At 44.0% G+C, this 22,484-nt stretch overlaps 1 protein-coding gene across 1 annotated transcript in view; it reads right to left on the reverse strand.

Moving 5' to 3' along the window:
* ARHGDIG (Rho GDP dissociation inhibitor gamma) overlaps positions 1-17,252 on the reverse strand; it is a 66,678-nt gene extending 49,426 nt beyond the window's left edge. Inside the window, exon 1 of the mRNA XM_063430697.1 lies at positions 17,092-17,252. The gene's annotated coding sequence lies outside the window, so the exon portion shown is untranslated. The remainder of the gene's footprint in view (positions 1-17,091) is intronic.
* Between the last annotated feature and the right edge of the window lie 5,232 nt (positions 17,253-22,484).

Raw genomic sequence — 22,484 nt, forward strand, 5'->3', positions numbered from 1 at the left:
TATAGTACAGTTAATGTATACACACACCTCTATAGACAGAGTTTTATTCACCAGCGTAAGTCAGCAGACGCTGTACAGAGACGCCAAGAGAGAATAAATCATGAAAAATAAACCTTGTGCTTACAGATCCATGTGTGCAGGGAGTGAGCAACCAAATCCCGTCCTCTGACAATCCAGAAATGCCACGGGGCTCTGTACAGTCAGTCGCTTGGAGCTCTTGTAACTACATTTCACGCTGTTTATGCGCCATCGACATCCACAGACAGGGCTCAGCGTTTGATTTGTGAAATGGGAGGTGGATTCCAGAATGCATTTTTCCAGATGAACAAATACGAAGTCGTATTAAGGGAGTCAGAATTCGGGATTAAAGGGTTCTAAAATTTTATTTAATTATCCCCCCCTCCGAAAAAATAAATAGTTTAACAAAATACTGGGGACAGCATCCAACGCCAAGAACCATCCCAATAGAATTATACAGTAGTGGTTATGGTGCTTAGAGTGTACCTTTGACTTTGCTTAAACATTTTTGCAGGAAGTGTAAAATCAATGCTGAAAGATAGTCAAAATGTCCCTGGCAATCTGGCATATAAGTAGTTCAATGCAGGACCAAAACGTTTTACTAGAAGCCTTCTGTTTTATCACGATTTACGGACTAAAGAACCACTTCATCTAAGTGATCCTTTAAACATTTAGTCCTGGGGCGGAGCCTGACTAGCAAGCAAAACGTGCTAAGCTTGAGCTCCCGCCGAATGGACGACTAAACGCTGGAAATCGGGGTGCACAAACCTGGAAAACCCACAAACGGAGGTTCAACAGCTTGAGGAACCCAGTATGCACCCGCAGATACCCGTCTCACCACCCGGAATCCGAAACGGCGGAACAAGGCTGGCGAGAGAAGGGGGGTTGGAAAGGAGGCCGCTTCCCGCTCACCGCTCCGAGCCACAAGCATGCATGAATCATCTCTCCCCCCCCGGATCGGCGGGGTGTGAGACTATTGCGCATGCACAGCAAAATGCCACTGCACCAATCAACTTCTCCTCATAGAGATGCATTGAATCAATGCATTCCTATAGGGAACATTAACGTAGATACTGCACAGTGTGAGGCACTGACCCAGGAACCACCTCTAGAGGCCGCCTGAGTGACTGTCACTAAAGATGTCACCAGGCAGCAATGTAAACACTGCCTTTTGCCTGAAATGTCACGGTTTACATTGAAAAGCGTTCAGGGACAGACAGGACATGGACTTCAGAACAACTACATTAAACTGTAGTGGTTCTGGGGATTATAGTGTCCCTTTAAGAATGGTATGTTTGGCGTTGAAAAACCTGGCACCTAATGTTTGTAGCTGGCTCCCAGATTCCAAGCCAATTTGTCAAGTCCTGGATTAGGGCAGTATAGCGTTCAGAATACAGGGCTGCAAACAGTGCACCTCTAATGTAAATTTGCTTTTATCGTAGGACAGGCAGCAGTTGCTCTGTGCAAAGCATTTCCATTTGCAGTAGCACTTGTTTTTGGTATTAGGGGAACATTCAGCTGATTTACGGTTTATTATTCGTAGAGCTAGAGAAAAGCCAGCGAAAACAGGCCGTACAATGACTTGCTCTAAACAAAGGATCGGATGGTTATTTGACAATATCCCAAATATTGTAATGGGCGACTCTCCCGCAGCCTGCAATAATAAACAATGTCACAGGAGGCGATTGCTGCCTACTCTAGTATTTAAAACGATTTGTCTAACTCCCCGCACGACTACCATTTATTTATGGTCTTTGTTATTTCAGGTTGCAACGTGAGATTTGAAATCGCAGATGGATTGCACAGAAAGGTGGGAGAACAACATGATCGCACCAAATGCAAACACGTGTAAAGATAAAAATCTAGGTTAAGCCATCAGATAACTGGTGCAGGACTCCAGATGCAAGAGGTTACTCATAGCCCTGAATTTGAGTCCAGTCCGGCCATCCTGGGTTTGTTCCCTTTTGTCCGATTTAATCACACACTTCCGCTGTACAAAGTGCTCTCTGAGTATTCAGCCCATGCCAGAGAGCTCACATGGATAGGTAAGAGACATCAGAGGGAGAGACGGTCGTGCATTCACAAGCCAAACACTTCCGTTGTGCTTACTGGGGTAATAAATGTGGTTAAAAAGTAATAAAAAGTGAGAAATAGTAAAATGATATAACCCCCCACTCTCCCCGCCCAACCCCAAACGAAAAGACCCTTACCTACACTGCATTTTACAATCAGGGTGACTTTATTGCCTCATTATATTTTAGACGTGCTCGGGCATCTATGTTGTATTCCTAGCACTACAGTACCCAATAGTGTCCCCCTCGGAGTGATGAAATGGTTAAAAACCCCTTTGTCACTTACCTGAATCCAGCGCGCAGGTCAGGCTCTGCCTCCGCTGATGTCACCCAGCGGAGACGACCAAATGCGCAGGAGCAGAAAGCAACGTGTTCGCCTTAAGGCTACCCCAAAAGAAAGCATTGTGTTAATGCTTTTCTATGGAGTTTTAGCTGGAGCTGGATGTACTCATGCTTTGCGACAGTTAGGCGACCAAAAGTCTAACCACCCGGAATCTCCTCTAGTGGCAGTCTGGCAGTAATTACCATTGCAGGGTTAAATTGACAGGGACAGTGCACCCAGATAACTTCAATGAACTGATGTGGTCTGGTTGCCAATAGTGTTCCTTTAAGAGACAGCTTATGGGGTGGACGAAGTCTATTATGGGGTGGAGGCAGGGAGGAGTCCAAGTAACACACAATCCGACCCAAAAGCGGATACAGGGAAATACATTTTAAAAAAAACATTAAAAAAAAAAATAAAAACAAAACAAAACACAAAGAAGTGTCTGTGATTTTCCTCTTTAACAAACATCTGGCCAAAAATAAAATCAAAATACAAATTCAGTATCCAATAAAATAAAGATTTGTCTCAAATTTCCGGTTTTCTTGATAAAGGATCACAACTACATTTGGAAGAGAAATAAACTCCTCCAACTAATCTTATTAAACCATTTAATTCCACGGAGAGATAATTGCCCTTTCTTTGCCCCTAGCAACATATCCTTTTGTAGACTTTTACAGAGTTAGAATTCGGAGACACAGCACGCCAGCATGGGATTCATCCTTTAGAGTGACTTTAGGCACACCAAAGACCCTTCAAGTGTCCACCGGGACCATCTTCTAACAGCTGGTCTCGCCTGATGGAGGGTTAATGGGCTTTGAGGACATTCTCACCTACTTTTGGGGCTCCTGTGTGCATTGAACTGATGGTGATGACCCTTTTTTGGTGAGACCACTTGTGTTCCTCCCCTGATGGACGATAGGGATGTATATTCAATGTTCAGACACGGGGAGGTTACAAAGTGTTTATAAGATTATATGGAAATTGAGATCTTTACAACTTGAGAAATATTGGTTCCTGGAAGCATGGTGACTACATCTTTTGGCAACTCCTGGATCTCCCAGCACACCGCAAGAACAGGCTTGTGCCATCAGTCATTTTGACTGATGGCCAGCATCAGTGGGAGGGCTTAAGCAAGGAAAGGGATTCCCGAACTTTCCTCGTTCATAGCAACCAGGAGAGCAGCCCTTAATGCTCTGCGCCCACTCTTGCTCTAGATATCAAAGAGAAATACAGTACGAGATCATGTTTAGATGTTAGGTGCCACCGCTGTCCTCCCTCCACCAACAGCGAGGGCGCAGGGACATCAGTCAAGGTGGATTGGGCTGCAGGGAGAACTTAGACTTGAAACCGGTCTGAGATAATGTTATATTTCAACGTTTGGCATGGTGCGGACCACCTAAAAAAGGGTTAGTCTAATCAAATCCAGTGTTCTTTGGATGGAGTAAACCTTTAAAGAATTTCCTCCAGGCAGACAGGTACAGCACATTTAAAAAGGAATCCATGAAAATAAAATATTAAACAATATGTATATGTATTTTTTTTAAATGTTGCATTATTCACATTAAAGGGACACTCCAGTGCTGTAAAAGTCCCAACCATAATACTGTGAATTCTATAGACCAGGCTGTGATCCGCTAATTCAGCTGAATAGATTGTTAGTAGTCAAACACCAAAATCTAAACTTCACCCTCTTCCAACAGAAAGAAACGGGACAGTCTAAAGTCACAGGGATTTTTAATAAACCACTGAACTTATATTCCACTGCACACAGGAACACTCGATACCACTTAGATAGTGTCCCTTTAAATAACAAACGATGGTGGATAATATTTTCCCAATATATCCGTTTAAGTCTAAAATTTGCAGCCCCCTTGTTAATTATCCACATTTCTTCCTTAAAGTAACCATTCTACTGATAGAGCATAAGAAAAAAAAATGCATGGAATTATAATGAATGCAGATAAAGAATGTAAGAATTCCTCATGTCACATAAGGACAAGGTCCAACATAACATGTTACAGGGGGTGTGGGACGGGCTTTGGAGTTCCTGTTTTTTGTAAGATAGATAGTTCATCTTTATTCCAGCTGGGTCCAACATAAAAAGTATTTACATTTTAAACTGCAGGGTTTTTTTTTTTTTTTTTAAACAAACCAAAAAGACACCACTATAGTGCCAGGAATACTATAGTGCTGGTGTGGCAATTTAGGCCCCTGGCCCCCGTCAGAGCAGTGAAAATGTGACTTTACTCACCTTTTCTCCAATGCCGCAACTTGCTCCGCCTCCGTGGCAGAGATCAAACGATGATCTCAGCCAATCCAATGCTTTTCCATAAGAAAGCATTGGGAGGCTATTGCTCTAGTGCATGCGCGTCAAAACCCTGCTCTGCACCAATCAGAATCTCCTCATAGCCATCCATTGAATCAATACAGCTCTACGAGGAGCGTTCATCATCTACATGCAGAGTGTGGAGTCTACAAACTGGGCAGGAATACAAAGTCCATGCCATGTCTAGAGCCTCTGACGTCAATCTGGTAGATTCACTGAAAGGAATGGTGAATTCCCCAACACTGGTATACCTTCTTTACAGTTAAACCTATTAACTAAAGTGAGAATTCAAAGCAAATCTCAAATATATAGATGACCAATTTCCCGTAACGTTTCAAAAAGGTTTGAACACTCATTTTTAAAGGGGGTGGTGGTGGGTGGGTGTGTGTGTGTGTGTGTGTGTGTGTGTGTGTGTGTGTCTTTTAAACTGCTCAAAATGGTATAACATTAAATGTAGGGACAGTGCAAGGAGACTCCAAGCACATCAATTAGATGAAATCGCTATGTGTGTCGTCCCTTTTAATGTAAAACTTTCTAAAAACACATTTAAAAAAAAAAAAATACCGTATTTATCGGCGTATAACACGCACTTTTTTCCCCTGAAAATAGGGGGAAAATCGTGGGTGCGTGTTATACGCCGATATCCCATAATTACTTACCTGTCCTGAAGCGTGGGCCGGCTTCACAGCTTGCACCGCGGTACAGGAACTTTAATTTCATGTTCCGGTTTCCGGCGGGACTGAAAGGAAGTGTGCACAATAGTGTGCACACTTCCTTTCAGTCCCGCCGGAAACCGGAACATGAAATTAAAGTTCCTGTACCGCGGTGCAAGCTGTGAAGCCGGCCCACGCTTCAGGACAGGTAAGTAATTATGGGAGGGGAAGTACACTATGGGAGGGGAGGGGGAAGTACACTATGGGAGGGGAGGGGGAAGTACATTATGGGAGGGGAGGGAAGTACATTATGGGAGGGGAGGGGGGGAAGTACATTATGGGAGGGGAGGGGGGGAAGTACATTATGGGAGGGGAGGGGGGGAAGTACACTATGGGAGGGGGGGGGAGTACACTATGGGAGGGGGGGGGAGTACACTATGGGAGGGGGGGGGAGGGGGAAGTACACTAGGGGAGGGGAGGGGGGGGGAGTACACTATGGGAGGGGGGGGGAGGGGGAAGTACACTAGGGGAGGGGAGGGGAGGGGGAAGTACACTATGGGAGGGGAGGGGGGAGAATACTATGGGAGGGGAGGGGGGAGAATACTATGGGAGGGGAGGGGGGAGAATACTATGGGAGGGGAGGGGGGAGAATACTATGGGAGGGGAGGGGGGAGAATACTATGGGAGGGGAGGGGGGAGAATACTATGGGAGGGGAGGGGGGAGAATACTATGGGAGGGGAGGGGGGAGAATACTATGGGAGGGGAGGGGGGAGAATACTATGGGAGGGGAGGGGGGAGAATACTATGGGAGGGGAGGGGGGAGAATACTATGGGAGGGGAGGGGGGAGAATACTATGGGAGGGGAGGGGGGAGAATACTATGGGAGGGGAGGGGGGAGAATACTATGGGAGGGGAGGGGGGAGAATACTATGGGAGGGGAGGGGGGAGAATACTATGGGAGGGGAGGGGGGAGAATACTATGGGAGGGGAGGGGGGAGAATACTATGGGAGGGAGGGGGGAGAATACTATGGGAGGGGAGGGGAGAATACTATGGGAGGGGAGGGGGAGAATACTATGGGAGGGGAGGGGGAGAATACTATGGGAGGGGAGGGGGAGAATACTATGGGAGAGGAGGGGGGAGAATATTATGGGAGGGGAGGGGGGGATAATACTATGGGAGGGGAGGGGGAGAATACTATGGGAGGGGAGGGGGAGAATACTATGGGAGAGGAGGGGGGACAATATTATGGGAGGGGAGGGGGGGAGAATACTATGGGAGGGGAGGGGGAGAATACTATGGGAGGGGAGGGGGAGAATACTATGGGAGAGGAGGGGGGACAATATTATGGGAGGGGAGGGGGGGAGAATACTATGGGAGGGGAGGGGGGAGAATACTATGGGAGGGGAGGGGGGAGAATACTATGGGAGGGGAGGGGGAGAATACTATGGGAGGGGAGGGGGAGAATACTATGGGAGGGGAGGGGGAGAATACTATGGGAGGGGAGGGGGAGAATACTATGGGAGGGGAGGGGGAGAATACTATGGGAGGGGAGGGGGAGAATACTATGGGAGAGGAGGGGGGAGAATATTATGGGAGGGGAGGGGGGGAGAATACTATGGGAGGGGAGGGGGAGAATACTATGGGAGGGGAAGAATACTATGGGAGAGGAGGGGGGACAATATTATGGGAGGGGAGGGGGGGAGAATACTATGGGAGGGGAGGGGAGAATACTATGGGAGGGGAGGGGAGAATACTATGGGAGGGGAGGGGAGAATACTATGGGAGGGGAGGGGAGAATACTATGGGAGGGGGGGAGAATACTATGGGAGGGGGGGAGAATACTATGGGAGGGGGGGAGAATACTATGGGAGGGGGGGAGAATACTATGGGAGGGGGGGAGAATACTATGGGAGGGGGGAGAATACTATGGGAGGGGGGAGAATACTATGGGAGGGGAGGGGAGAATACTATGGGAGGGGAGGGGGGAGAATACTATGGGAGGGGAGGGGGGAGAATACTATGGGAGGGGAGGGGGGAGAATACTATGGGAGGGGAGGGGAGGGGGGAGAATACTATGGGAGGGGAGGGGAGGGGGGAGAATACTATGGGAGGGGAGGGGGGAGAATACTATGGGAGGGGAGGGGGGAGAATACTATGGGAGGGGAGGGGGAGAATACTATGGGAGGGGAGGGGGAGAATACTATGGGAGGGGAGGGGGAGAATACTATGGGAGGGGAGGGGGAGAATACTATGGGAGGGGAGGGGGAGAATACTATGGGAGGGGAGGGGGAGAATACTATGGGAGAGGAGGGGGGAGAATATTATGGGAGGGGAGGGGGGGAGAATACTATGGGAGGGGAGGGGGAGAATACTATGGGAGGGGAAGAATACTATGGGAGAGGAGGGGGGACAATATTATGGGAGGGGAGGGGGGGAGAATACTATGGGAGGGGAGGGGAGAATACTATGGGAGGGGAGGGGAGAATACTATGGGAGGGGAGGGGAGAATACTATGGGAGGGGGGGAGAATACTATGGGAGGGGGGGAGAATACTATGGGAGGGGGGGAGAATACTATGGGAGGGGGGGAGAATACTATGGGAGGGGGGGAGAATACTATGGGAGGGGGGAGAATACTATGGGAGGGGGGAGAATACTATGGGAGGGGAGGGGAGAATACTATGGGAGGGGAGGGGGGAGAATACTATGGGAGGGGAGGGGGGAGAATACTATGGGAGGGGAGGGGGGAGAATACTATGGGAGGGGAGGGGAGGGGGGAGAATACTATGGGAGGGGAGGGGAGGGGGGAGAATACTATGGGAGGGGAGGGGGGAGAATACTATGGGAGGGGAGGGGGGAGAATACTATGGGAGGGGAGGGGGGAGAATACTATGGGAGGGGGGGAACACTATGGGATGAGGGGGGAATACTATGGGATGAGGGGGGGGGGAATACTATGGGAGGGGGGGGGAAATTTCCTGGAATTTCTTTCTAAAAATGAGGTGCGTGTTATACGCCGATAAATACGGTAGATAAAACCTCTCAGACTTTGATGAAAAGAAGGCAATCAAATTGGGATTAGTTAGCTTTGAACAGATTGGGACGAGAAGTGAGCCTGTTTTACTATCTGTTGTGCAACACACTCAATGTTATTTACTATAGTGGGGAAAGAAGGACTTCCCCACTCTGTATTCCTGTTCCTTGTCTGAGCGCTCCTGTAGCTCAATGAGTGTATTGTGGTAAACATGAGCACATTTTAGCAATATAATATCTCTCTCTTCCTCATACATTCAAACAATAAGGAGTGGCATGTTGATTGTGTTCGAGTCGGGCACTTGCTCACTCAGCACAATTTGTATTCCCATGAGCACCATGGGAAGTGTAGTTTACAGACAATAGGGTTAAATATGTTAATTTATTCATATATTTAATAATTAATAAAGCTGTGGACTTTATACTCCAACAGTATTAAAACGTGTCCGTGTATTATTTAAAGTTTATAGCACATGCTGAATAACGACGGTGCAAATGTCATGCTGCCCTCCCCTAACCAGAAACTGGCTGGGATTCTCCAACCAATCCTGATCCTCTCTCTCACACGCAAGAGGACTAAATCCGTCTCCTACATAGACAGCAGTGTTGTAGTCTCGCTCATGCGGTTGAAGTGCCAGAACCTGCAGACAAAACCTAACTTCCCCTGTAGCCAGGGCCACCATCCACCAAGAGGCAATGTCAAAATTGGGGGTCTTTGCAAAACCTGGAAAGACCCCAGAAGGTGGCAGAGCAGTTTTCAATGCTCCTACGTTTGCCCAATCGTTCCTTATTTAGGGCAAGCCCAAGTAAATTGTAAATTACATGGATGATACAGCTTTAAAATGTGTGCTTTATTGCATTTAAAGGGACACTATAGTCACCAGAACAACTACAGCTTAATGTAGTTGTTCTGGTGAGTATAATAGCTCCCTTCACGCATTTTCATGTAAACACTGCTTTTTCAGGGAAAAGGCAGTGTTTACATTGCCCCTAGGGACACCTCCAAGTGGCCACTCCTCAGATGGCCACTGGAGGGACTTCCTGGCTCAGTGCTGCACAGTAAGCAGCCCTGCATGGAGACGCTAAATTTTCCTCATAGAGATGCATTGGTTTATTCCTGATTGGCCAAAATGGCATTTGGCCCCGCCCACATGATGATTTTAGCCAATCCAATGCTTTCTCTATGGGAAAGCATTGGATTGGCAATTTAGATGATGCCACAAATGGGGGTGGAGTCAGTGCAGGCAGACCTGCGCGGTGCTGTAAATAAGGAGAGTTTTAAACTTTTATAGGGGGCAAGTAACCTAAATGATGGGTTTAGCACTATATAGAGTCAGGAATAAATGTTTGTGTTCCTGACGCTAGAGTGATCCTTTAAAATGTTCATACATAAAGGATAATCTCTGCCAAGCAGTTAGCTGGGAGTGGCATCTCTCGTACACAGATTGTTTCCTAGTTAACCACATTTCTGATTTTCCAATAACCTTTATATAGCCAACCAATAGAAGGTAGCCTGCCAACATTTCTTTGCCAAATAACACAAACGGTTGCCTTTAAATCCCAGTCCAAAGGTTCCACGTTCCCAAAAACACCACATTTGATAATGATCACAGCTTTGGATATCACATTATCTGTAAAATGTATAGATCCCTACAAGGATTCTGTATTCTGAAAGAACTGAGATAACACAAATGGGGTTATTCACGAAATTAACAATTGTTGAGAATTCAAAGGGACACTTCATTGCCCAAATAACATGAAAATATGCAATTAATTATACATTTATTCATTGGGGGTAGAACTAAAAAACAAACAGCTTCAGCCAAGGAGACCGGAGTGAAGGACCCCTACCCTATAACAGACGCGACTGGTACCACTTACCTCCACAACGACTCTTACACAAAAATTATATGTGCATAGACTCTTGCCAAAATGTTGTTGAATGCTTAAACAAACGTAGACCCCAGCTGTTGTGGCAGGTGAACTGTTGAATAACACTTTGTTTACATGGACGCAAAAATAAAGAATAAACCCCCCCCCCCCCAAAAAAAACAGCTTGTAAAATATGGAGATCTCGTCTGCTGCCTTTGCCCTCCCCTTCTAACCACATCCAGACTTTCTGTGGCTGTCCAATCACAGACTTCCCAATGCAGCTCAATCGGAAGTCTTTGCAAGGCAGGTGCTCTGGGCAATTGCTGCCTCGAATTTAGCTTCACTGAGCTGACCAAACCAGGAAGTAACAGGACCGGTTGTCTGATTGACAGCCCAGAGGGGTTAACGAGGTTCATTGATAAAAAAAGTGCCAATTTCTATTGAGGACATACTCTTTACTCATGAAGCACTTTAGCAAGCTGTACAATGCCCCACTTTAGGAGATATAGTCCCTATCTTTTGATGTTGTGAGTATTTAGAAATTGTTTTTTTGTAAAATTACATTTTCAGCTATATAAACGATAGTGGGTCCAGTGGGTCATGAGGTTACTTAAAATGTCCTGGAATAACCCCATGGAAACTTCTAGCCACATCCACTAAAAGAAAATTGTCCATCTTCGAAATCGTGATACATTAAAATGAGTTAGTGGGGTTAAATAACTAGATTAGAAGGGACCACCCAAGCACGGCATTAACCAATCTGATTCAATGTCCGTAATATCAGTACACATAGAATGTTTTCACTTTACAAGGAGATATCGAAAAGCTTAAACAATGTCACGCAGAGCAGTTATTTTCCATATTAAAAGGGGATCCCGGGATACATTGTTAAAACAACACCAGACTATTTTCCATATTCAACGGTAAAATCAGAAAGTGATTAACTCTGTGAGTCACGCTGGCTACACGTATCTCAATTGCTTTTACAGAATGTAGAATGATCAAACATGGTAACTGGCAACGTTTCGACCCAGGCTTGACAAAGACCCCAAAACGTTGCCAACTCCACACACATTGTGAAATAAATCTCCTATAATTATTTTTCTTGTTGGGGCTCCTTTCTTGAGATTTTTTTTTTCCAGCTCTGCCTAAAATGTCAAATTCACTCCTAAAAAATAAATTAAAAAACAAAGTGTATAAATACACATACTTTAAATCATAAGATTAGAAGAACTGATGAAGAGGCAGCATTTGGTAAACATGAAAATCGTACCCTGTAGCAAATTATGGTTACGTATCGGAATTTTGAATGGTTTAATAATACATTTTAAATAGGACGGTTTGTAACGGACAGATGGAGAGGTATTAATATGAAGGCAGCTTTCTGCATAGTCAGCATACCAAGGACGTGTTCTGACAGTGGAAGGTATGACTTGGTCTTAAAGACTTTGAGGGCCGCTCTCTCTGTAAAATGCTGCGACCACACCGAGGCAACAAAACTGAACAAAAGGACCAAAGAAAGGGGAAACTCAAATCAAGGAACTTTTGTTTATTCACTGAACACCCAACTGCAGTGAATGTCATTTCAAAACACAACAATTGCATAAAGTATATGTACCAAGTGTCCCTCTGTTCTAGGAGCTCCATATTGTTGGTGTCTGAGTGTATAACAGAGCTCCACAGCAATAATACTCCTAGTAATGTGTCTGAGTGTATAACAGAGCTCCACAGCAATAATACTCCCAGTAATGTGTCTGAGTGTATCACAGAGCCCCACAGCAATAATACTCCCAGTAATGTGTATAACAGAGCTCAACAGTAACAATACTCCTAGTAATGTGTCTTTAACCCCTTAAGGACCAAACTTCTGGAATATAAGGGAATCATGACATGTCACACATGTCATGTGTCCTTAAGGGGTTAAACTACAATAAATGAGTTTAGAAATCAGTCTGTGTAAAGTAGATACATTGTTATAAATTACATTTTAGTTGTATAAATTGTTACCCAGTACACAATGTTAAAGGACCACTCTAGTGCCAGGAAAACACTCGTTTTCCTGGCACTAGAGTGCCCTGAGGGTGCCCCCACCCTCAGGGACCCACTCCCGCCGGGCTCTGGAAAGGGGAAAGTGTTCAGCCGGTCGCATAGGAAAGCATTTACAATGCTTTCCTATGGACGCTTGCGTGCTCTCACTGTGATTTTCACAGTGAGAATCACGCAAGCGCCTCTAGCGGCTGTCAGTGAGACAGCCACTAGAGGAAATAGGGGAAGGCTTAACCCATTCACAAACATAGCAGTTTCTCTGAAACTGATATGTTTATGAAAAAATGGGTTAATCCTAGAAGGACTTGGCACCCAGACCACTTCATTAAGCTGAAGTGGTCTGGGTGCCTAGAGTGGTCCTTTAATTGATACTACCAGAGGAAACAATACTTGGCAGTACGTATTTATCGCTTACTAAACCTTACTGGATATTTACTATCAGTATTGTATCTAAAAGAATGGCTGACAGTGGTGAAAACTGCTTGCTTTTAAAGATCGAGTCTAAGAACAAGCTTCCCTTTTTAAAGGAACACACCACTACAGGTTATGGTGCCAGGAAGGCCCAGGTACCCTCCCAGGGTAAGTAGACAAACCTTTGAAGAATGGTTTGACAACTTACCTGGGTCCCCCTGGGGTGCCGGCAGCTGCGAGGAGAATCCGTCTATCTCCACTGAGCCAAGCACGGGCACTCATTGGCTGAGAGTGGTAGCCCAGCACCCTCAGCCAGTGAGCGTGGCCCTGTATTGGGCCATGCTTAGCTCAGGGGATACACTATTGCAGGAGAACCCAGATGTGATAGTGTCGAGGTTAGCAGATCTCTAAACACAGGGACGTGTGAAATTGGGACAGGGGCGAGACAAGCCAGTGATATGACCTGCATCACGGTCATGGTCAACAATAGTGAAACCAATGGGAAAAGGGGGTGTTCCAAACCCTCCCTTCAAAATGTGAAAACAAACCTGACTCCCATGAGGGCCGGTTCCACTAATGGCAGAGCAATTGCAGAGCATGGGCTCAGCGTCCTTGGCGTAGCGCTACACTTTCTCATAACAGTTCCCTGATGTCCTCAAAAGCAAAGATATTAGTGAACCAAACCAGGACAGTGGGACAGGAGCCCAAAATTGGGACTGTCCTGCCCAACTCAGAACAGTTGGGAGGCCTGGGTTAGTCACGTTCTCCCCCACACCCCAAATTAGGGCTACTGTTATGTACATTAACAAAAAAGGGGTTTACGCATTTAAAGGAACACTATAGTCACCTAAATTACTTTAGCTAAATAAAGCAGTTTTAGTGTATAGATCATTCCCCTGTAATTTCACTGCTCAATTCACTGCCATTTAGGAGTTAAATCACTTTGTTTCTGTTTATGCAGCCCTAGCCACACCTCCCCTGGCTATGATTGACAGAGCCTGCATGAAAAAAATATGGTTTCACTTTCAAACAGATGTAATTTACCTTAAATAATTGTATCTCAATCTCTAAATTGAACTTTAATCACATACAGGAGGCTCTTGCAGAGTCTAGCAAGCTATTAACATAGCAGGGGATAAGAACATCTTAATTAAACAGAACTTGCTATAAAGAAAGCCTAAATAGGGCTCTCTTTACAGGAAGTGTTTATGGAAGGCTGTGCAAGTCACATGCAGGGAGGTGTGACTAGGGTTCATAAACAAAGGGATTTAACTCCTAAATGGCAGAGGATTGAGCAGTGAGGCTGCAGGGGCATGTTCTATACACCATAACTGCTTCATTAAGCTAGTTGTTCAGGTGACTATAGTGTCCCTTTAACACCAAAGTAGTGAATTAAAAGCAAATGACAAAATTAACGCTAGAATAGCAAATCTCAGTTATAGTCACACCTTGCTTAAATGTAGCAGTTTTCCATTATCTACAGTTATGTGTTTAGTGAATAAATCCTTCAGTAAACCCATTGCGTTATGTTGTAACGGACATTCGGCCATCACTGATGGAACGGACATTCGGCCATCACTGATGGGACAGACAGTAAATCTAGTGTCGGTGGTAGTTGGGAGATGTTAAAGGACAAGTACCCAATGGGTAGCTTAGTGGAGCAACGTGTGCTATTCGAGAGGCCTGCACTATGGTGCATAAGGCAAACCCAACAAAAACATATTTCTAAACCAGCTCAATTCTTTGAAAAACAGGTTTTACAACTAGGCCAATGTTTTTGGGGGAAATTTAAAAAAAAAACTAGAATTCCTTTGAGACATTTTGAAGCTAGCAAGGACAGACCAGGCTTCAGAAAGGAATGCTCACATAACGAGGATTTGGCTTAGCCCTATTGGGCATTATTCTTTAGGTTTCCCCTCCACACACTAAAATAAAAGTTATATATAAAAGCTCCCAGTGCAGCGCAGCATGCCTCCTTGTGATGTCACACAAGCCACGTGTTGATCCAATCAAAGGCTTCAAATAAAGAAGTCTTTGATCAGAACATTTAACCAATTCAGAGCCTTTCAAACTTTTTGCACAGAACTGGCATTTGGCAGACTGGATCAAAGTTCCAGGCTACTAAAGTCACATGAGCAGGAGGTGTAACTAGCCCCAACACACAAATGTAAATATATCTGTAAGTGCAATTTTTCAAGCAGAAACGCTGCATATTTAGACTCCTTGGAGTAACCCCCTAATTTTTAAAAGGAAACTATAGTGCTACGAATGTCATGCTGAAGGGGTTAGAGACAGCGACGTACATACCGCGGTCACAGCTGCGACCGGGCCCGTCACTCCAGGGAGCCCGGCGGACCCCTGCGACCAGGTACCTGCCATCATCTTTTGCGGCCGGGGACCGCCGTCCAAGGGGTCCATCGGGTAGACCCATGGTGTCAGGGCCACCCAATGGAGATGGATTGTCAGGGGGCCCGGTCAGCGCTGGGCGCTTTAACAGAACGACCGGGCCCCCTGTGATGAGATCATTGCTGGGAGGAAGTGACTGCACGTCACCTCCTCTCAGCATACACCAAGTCCGCGCAGGAGGAAGACCAGGGAGTCAGAGTGGGAACTCTTACTCCCATCCACCTGAGCCACCACTGGACCCCAGGGAAAGTCACCCTCCTGCACCTAAAAGGTAGGAAACAGGAGGGTGACTTAAATATTATGTGTATGTGTCCCTCTTTGTATGTATGTGTGTGTCTGTCTGTCTGTATGTATGCATGCGCCTTTATGTGTATGTGTGTCGTGTGTGCCTGTCTGTCTGTCTCTGCCTGCGTGTGTGTGTGTGTGTGTGTGTCTCTGTCTGTCTGTCTGTCTCTGTATGTGTCTCTCTCTATCAGGGGGGGGGGGGTCAGGGGAGGGCCACGGGTCAGTTTCGCACCGGGGCCCCATGGATTGTTTGTATGCCACTGGTTAGAGATCCTTTAGTCACCTACTTGATTTCAGTGCCGATGTCCCTCGGTACTGGATCTGCCTCCGCTGACATCAGCCGGCAGGCGGGACCTAGAGCACATGCGCATTAGGACTTTCCCATAGAAAAAAGTATTGAATCAATGCTTTAATATGGGAGTTTTATCGGACGGGAGTATATCCAGCGTCATTTAGTAGACAGCCACTAGAGGTGGAATTAACGAGTTAACCACGCAAGGTACTTACTGCATTTTCTCAATAACTACCATTATAATAATTACCACTGCAGGGGCACTGCACCCAGACCACTTCAATGAACTGAAGTGGTCTGGGTGCCTATAGTGTCCCTTTAATTCCCCACAGAATGCAGGCTACATTCCCCATGACGTTTAGAGAAATCCATTGTGTGAGGTTATGCAGATCACACCAGTACAGGGAAAGCCGGACACGCAGCAGGGTTTACAGACAGTAATTCTGGGGGAAGTTCTGAAACAATTAGAACATTCCACTGGTTTCCATGGTGACTGCTCCACTTCTAGAACTATGGCCCAGAATACTTCTTGATGAACAACCAGAACGTTTAATTTGGAACTTACAGTCCCCTAGGGCTGTCAAACTATACGACTGGGAATGGCTGGCTGGGGATAGTGAGAAGTGCAGTTCACAAAAGCTGAAGGGGCAGAGTTTGACGTCACCGTTCTAGAATCAGAATGTTGAGGGATAATATGTAGGTCAGCAATGCACACGTGCCCCCAAGCCCCAAATCCCCCTTCTCACTCCCTGGAAGCCAAACCACAGCTAATAGCCGAAACCAGGGCAATTCTCCACCTTTAACATAAATACTGACTTTATTCTCAAAAAGTAAAATAAAAAAACAGACCAAACTAGCTGCAACCGAATTGTACTCCCAGCTCGATTATGTAGCCTTAAAAAAAAATGCAATACGATATTCAATAATAATACAAAGCGATTCCAGGCAAATTAATAACTTTTTAACCCCTTCACGACAAATGCCATTTCAGAATTATCACAATAACAAGGGATCGCCCAGCCCTAATCCTGAAGGGTTAATAGTAATCATTTCAATGCAATTTATCCCTAGGAATCCCTTGACCAAACACCCATACATGTTTTAAAGTGCCCCCAGGAAACTTGGTGTCTGCAAATTAATCCACACTCTGTTACATTCGTTAAACTAGAATCTGGATCTGCTAGACCCCCACAGCCCGCCTAAAAACACCCTGACACATGTATGAACAAGTTGGGGTGGAGATTGCAAGAAGCAAGTCTGGAGCTCAAACTGCCACACCTTGCAAAGTAACAAGGAGAGAAAGTTACCGACAGGGCTATGTACTGACACAATGTATCCCCCCTCTCTTACCCTGTGATCAGGCAGTTGCTTGCTGTAAGGGGGTTCCTGTCCCAGACTCTCAGCTCCTGAATTCCCCCAAAGTGGAAATGAAATGCTAGGAATCAGGGCCCCCAGTAGCCAGCCCAGTACTTTAGGACCAATAAGCAGTCAGCCGCCCCTGGCTTTCACAAGGGAGGTGTGATCACAAGTTTGTAGATACCAGGAACTGGGGTGTGAGAGAGAGAGAGGAAGTGAGGTCTGCTTTCAGACATCTAACAATGCTTGCATTCAGCCTGGGGGGGACACCATGGCTGCTAAAGGGTTAATCAGGTTAAAAAGAAATAATTAAGGATTTTGTTTCCATCACATCACACTGACCCTGTCTCACTAACAATCCATGATGTTACTTTTCCTCTCCTATAATTAGAGATTTATATTTCCAGTTAGTTAGTGGAAGAGTTTAGAAGTGTGTTTAAAAGTTTGGGTTAATATATTCCAGAAAACCAAACACGTTTTTCAATTAACCAATGTATTTGTGTTTTCCTTTATAAAGACCAGGTTTGTAAAATTCAATTTTCTGAAATTGTGGAGAGTTTCATTTTGGAGGAACAAAGGGGTTTATTCTTTAAGCTGGGAATTGGAAAGAGAATATTAATCTGAACATTTCTCTATATCTGTTGTGGTTTTGTTTTTTTTGCTTGATTATTTTGGACTCCAGTTTTTAATTCCATTGTCAAATCTTAACTTTTCCTATTTTAGTGCATAGAATACTGTAGTCCTCTCTAAAGGTTGGCGTTTGAAGAAGTCAATTTTATTTTTCCAAAGAACAACATTTGAACAATTTTGTGGTTGTCTGTTCTATAGAGTTGTTTGCTATACAGTCAATCTGAAAGTTTTGCAAATCATATTATACAGCCAGGGCAGCTTTACGTCCCAGGGGCCTGCAAGCACAGAATTATCAGGCACGCTTTCTGATCCCCAAAACTTCCAGGCACCCCTACGGCTCCACAAAACTTCCAGGCACCCCTACTGCTCCACAAAAATTTCAGGCACCCCTAACTGCTCCCCAAAAATTCCAGGCACCCCTACTGCTCCACAAAAAATTCAGGCACCCCCTACAGCTCTACAAAAATTCCAGGCACCCCTACTGCTCCACAAAAAATTGTCATACACTCAATTTAATACTCTTGCTTTAAGATTTTCAAACGATTTAATATTTTTCGATCAACTTTTCAAAAAAAAATTTAAATATAAAAATAATATATATCATATTTTTCAAAATATAAAATCATTTGAAAAATTTTGTCCAAAAATAATAAATCGAAAGGACAGGTTTTCAAGCCTGGACTTCCAATTTTTGTTGATGTAGACTACCCATAATCCTCTGATGTGTATCTATAGCCACCATATTGTCACTTGTCCACCCTTTCTAAAAACTACTGTTTGAATGTTGACCTTCCTTAACTGCGCTCTTACAGTTTCATTGCATAGATTGGACATCTATCTGTTTTGCTGTGATAAGACACACTTTGTCTTGCTGCCACATGTTTATCGTTTAATGTTTCCCTGAATAAAGCGTCTTAATTTTCAGTTTTATTTTTGCTTCAAAAACACTGCTGTACAGGATAACGTGGCTTGGGCTTCTGGGAATTGTAGTTCAACAATTACCAAAAATTGAAAACTGAACTACAGATTCCATGATTATCCTTGCATTGTCCATAATTCTCCACTTACTGGGGTAAGCAGTGCTGTTGAAAGTTATGGTAGCATCATAATTCCCAGAGTCACTTACAAGCCTGGGCACAGGCCAGCAGACACCATAATTCTGGTCGTAGTCCAAACTTTCCTCATATGCCTCTATGTCCATACATCCTGCCTTGATTACTTGGTTACGTGTGCATTTATGCCAAGGTTACGAATGTATTGCCCTGTTATGTGCATACTTACTAACAGTTCTAGATCTGACGGGATTTTGGGGTGCTTCCTGCACCATCCTGTATCTGGGGACACCAGTGAAATGTACCCAAAAAGCATATAAGGAAAACAAAAAGAAACCCTCGGAATATTCAAAATGTAGTCATGGCATTAAGCCCAAGCTCAGAACACTTCAAACGTACTTTGCCCAGGTGATGCCCTGCGTGGGGCTGGCCAGCCAATTTCTTTGGGTAACCGTGCCCTCTTTCCAGACAGGACCATCCATTTTGAGCATCGCCAGTGGTGTAAGTGGTATCACCGGCATGCCGTCATAGGCCTGCCCACCTCATGTTGTGATTACATACCTCCCAGTGTTGGCAAGGGTGGATGTGCCTGTATGAGATCATGGGAACACTTTGTATAGACCTAGATTAGCATAAAATGCCTTTTTGTGCCATTGCAAGAATACATTTACTAATACATTAAATCTGAATATGCTTTCCTAAAAGTTACATAACCTCAAGTTATACATTCTGTTTAAGTAAAAAGTATTACTCTTTCAATAAAAAAATACATTTACTGTTCTTTTTAATATAATATAAACATTTAACTGTTTTGTTTTATTCATTTCGATGTCACTTTTCAAATCAAATAAACTTTTGTTTTCTTTTTATACTTTTCTTTTTTTCACTTTTAACAATAATACAACAATATTATTAATGATAAATTCCAGAATTTAAAAAAAAAGAATACACACACAAAACCAAGATTTTAAAAACCTCCATAATTCTGACTATTTAAAGATTTCCACTAGATTTCGATTCCTAGAGGGTTAATAAACTCAGCAGTAATTACACACGGTGACGTGTTTGGACCGTTTTTCTTGTAATGTTTTTATATTCACTTTTCGTTTGTTTGTACGTACTTAATGTTCTAAAAACACACTTGTGTCCAGCACCAGATGTTCTGAATTGTTTGGATAATTACAGGATTTTCCTATTGTAATGGTGGAAAGTTGTAATTCTATAAAAGTTGCAGAGGCTCGTATAGTGCTTAAATATTATTTTTTGCTTCACTTAGCAACAAAATACATAAATCTAACAATTTGCAGGAAGAATAAACCAATATACGGGGACGAGCATTATATCACAACCCTTTCAACCAATCATGTCCCAGCATTCTATATAGATATAGAGGTCGACATTCTAACCTCTTACTTCCTTGAGAACGACAAGAGCAGGAAAATCAGTCGTTAAACTCATATGAGCAGAAATGAGTAAATCTCTCTCTCACTCTCTCTCTCTCTCTCTCTCTCGTTCTCTCTCACAATTGACAGAAATAAGATGAGTGTAGTAATATTCAAGCCAAATTGGAAGCACTATGTATAGATATCGAAGGAAGAAAGGGATGATTTAAAAGAAACGTTTATAAGACGGGGTCATAAACGTCTTTTTTAATATCACAACTTTCCCCTTGAACATTAAGGATCTCCTGGAATTTTAATAGAAGAGAGACAATGGTCTTTTGGTTTTTTGAAGCTGTTTAATGACCAAAATCAACAGTGATCAACTTGTGCAAATTAAAATTCCCTGAAGGTTAATTCTCAAGATCTGCAAACTTTGTAAGGTCTCCTGTTCTACAGAACATCGAGTTTTCTCTGGGCCATTCTTCTCAAGATGTCATGGCACCAAATTCAGATCCGAGAACTAGATGTCCTAAAATGTCCAGCCTTTCTTGTAGGCCTGCAGTGATATACTGTTACCCTTATTAATTTGTACTGCCTGATGTTTGGAGGAGTTCTTTTATCTACTGTCATGTAAAATTTTTGTATTGTCTTTCTAATAAATTATATTATCCGTTGGTGATCCCCTTGTATCTCCATTTATTTGGAGAACCGTTGGAGAATACTTGTTCCAGACCTCTAGGAATTCCAAGATCTATGCTGATTAAACTTGAGCCGGTATTCAGGGACTCAAGAAAATGTTTGTGTATCCACATCTGTTTATAAGTCCCTGTTCTTGGTTCACACAGACATACTGCGCAATACAATTTTGTTTTTTAATAGCCCTCTGGAGAACCCGAGGGGTATTTGCCTGTTTTGTATTTTCATTCTGTTTTATTATGTATTATTCTATGACTGTCTGGTCTCAAGTGTTCAGGCTATTGGTAGTAATTCCAATGTCTTTTTTAATATTCTACCAGATCCCCAGATGTTACAACTACAACTGCCACGACTCTTTTCCAAACACTACAATGGCAAAGCATCATGGACATTGCAGTTCCAACACATCTGGGATCTACCATTTGTCCACCCATATTTTAAGGGTCTCTGATATAATCCATACTAGAAAATAGTTAAAGGGACACTGTAGTCACTCAGACCACTTCAGCTAAATGAAGTGGTCTGGGTGCCAGGTCCCCCAGGTTTTTTTTTTTTTTGTCAATCTTTTATTGAGGCAATAAAGGTACAATACAGAAGAGAAAGGAGTGTTAGAGAGTAAGCACATGACATACATGTGCAATGGTACATCAACTCCAGTGTACGACAGCCTCATTTTTTTAAGTAAAACAGTAAAAATAAATCAATAGCAAGGATGGTAAGCTCCACAAACTCAGGCACATTATCCCAGACAGTGATAGGAATCTTAGCTAGGCAGTAATACGTTGTCTATGCAAGTGTGACGACAGTGGATATGTTAAGTTTGCAAACTAAACAGTTAATGGAAAGCAGGATACAAGTCAAGTGTTACGAGTCACACGTGAGTAAGGCAGGCAATATACATTGATCTAAACATAAATATCACTGCATGCGAGATTCACTAAACTGGTTAACTAGCGGTACACGTTTGTTACATAAGGGGAGTAAATTAAGAGAAACAATTAGGCCTACATGACTGACTAAACACACTTAACAGTGAATGCAAGTTAAGCAGGTGGCAGAGCGGTTAATGTGAACACACGAAAGTAAGACGTAGCCATTGATATATAACTCGCTGCACGTGTATGTGAAAATTCTAGATGCTATATACTAGGCACAGGTTTCTACACAGCTAGTGAAACTATGCAAGCAATCGTCAGTCTACGTGCCCTGCCATTCAATAATGCTGGGTGTCATTTAAAAGCCATACGCTAAGAGAAAGTAAAATGTAATAAAATAAAGAGCTTGTCCATTCGCCTACCGTTTGAGCAATAAGGTTTCAACCTTACGCTTCGTCTAGTCGCTTTATTTATATGCATGCTATAGCTAATTACTAAAACCAACAGGTAACTTAGAAGTGAGGTTACAAACGGAAGTCCAGCAAAGGGAGGTTGTGTAGCTGAACAGGTTATGTCCCAACAGTCCTTAACCAGGGGTGGTGGTAGTGAGACAGTCCGTTAGCGGGGTTAGTTCAGCCTATCCCGCTGCTGGGTAGAGCCGTCGTGCGTGTCTGAGGGGTGGGAAAGACGGCCTCGGCAACTGGTAAATTCCACAGGGGTGCGACTTGGTGCAGACTGGTGGCAGCTGTCTG

This window comes from Pelobates fuscus, chromosome 8 (genome assembly GCF_036172605.1).
Source record: "Pelobates fuscus isolate aPelFus1 chromosome 8, aPelFus1.pri, whole genome shotgun sequence".
Classification (NCBI taxonomy): Eukaryota; Metazoa; Chordata; class Amphibia; order Anura; family Pelobatidae; genus Pelobates; species Pelobates fuscus.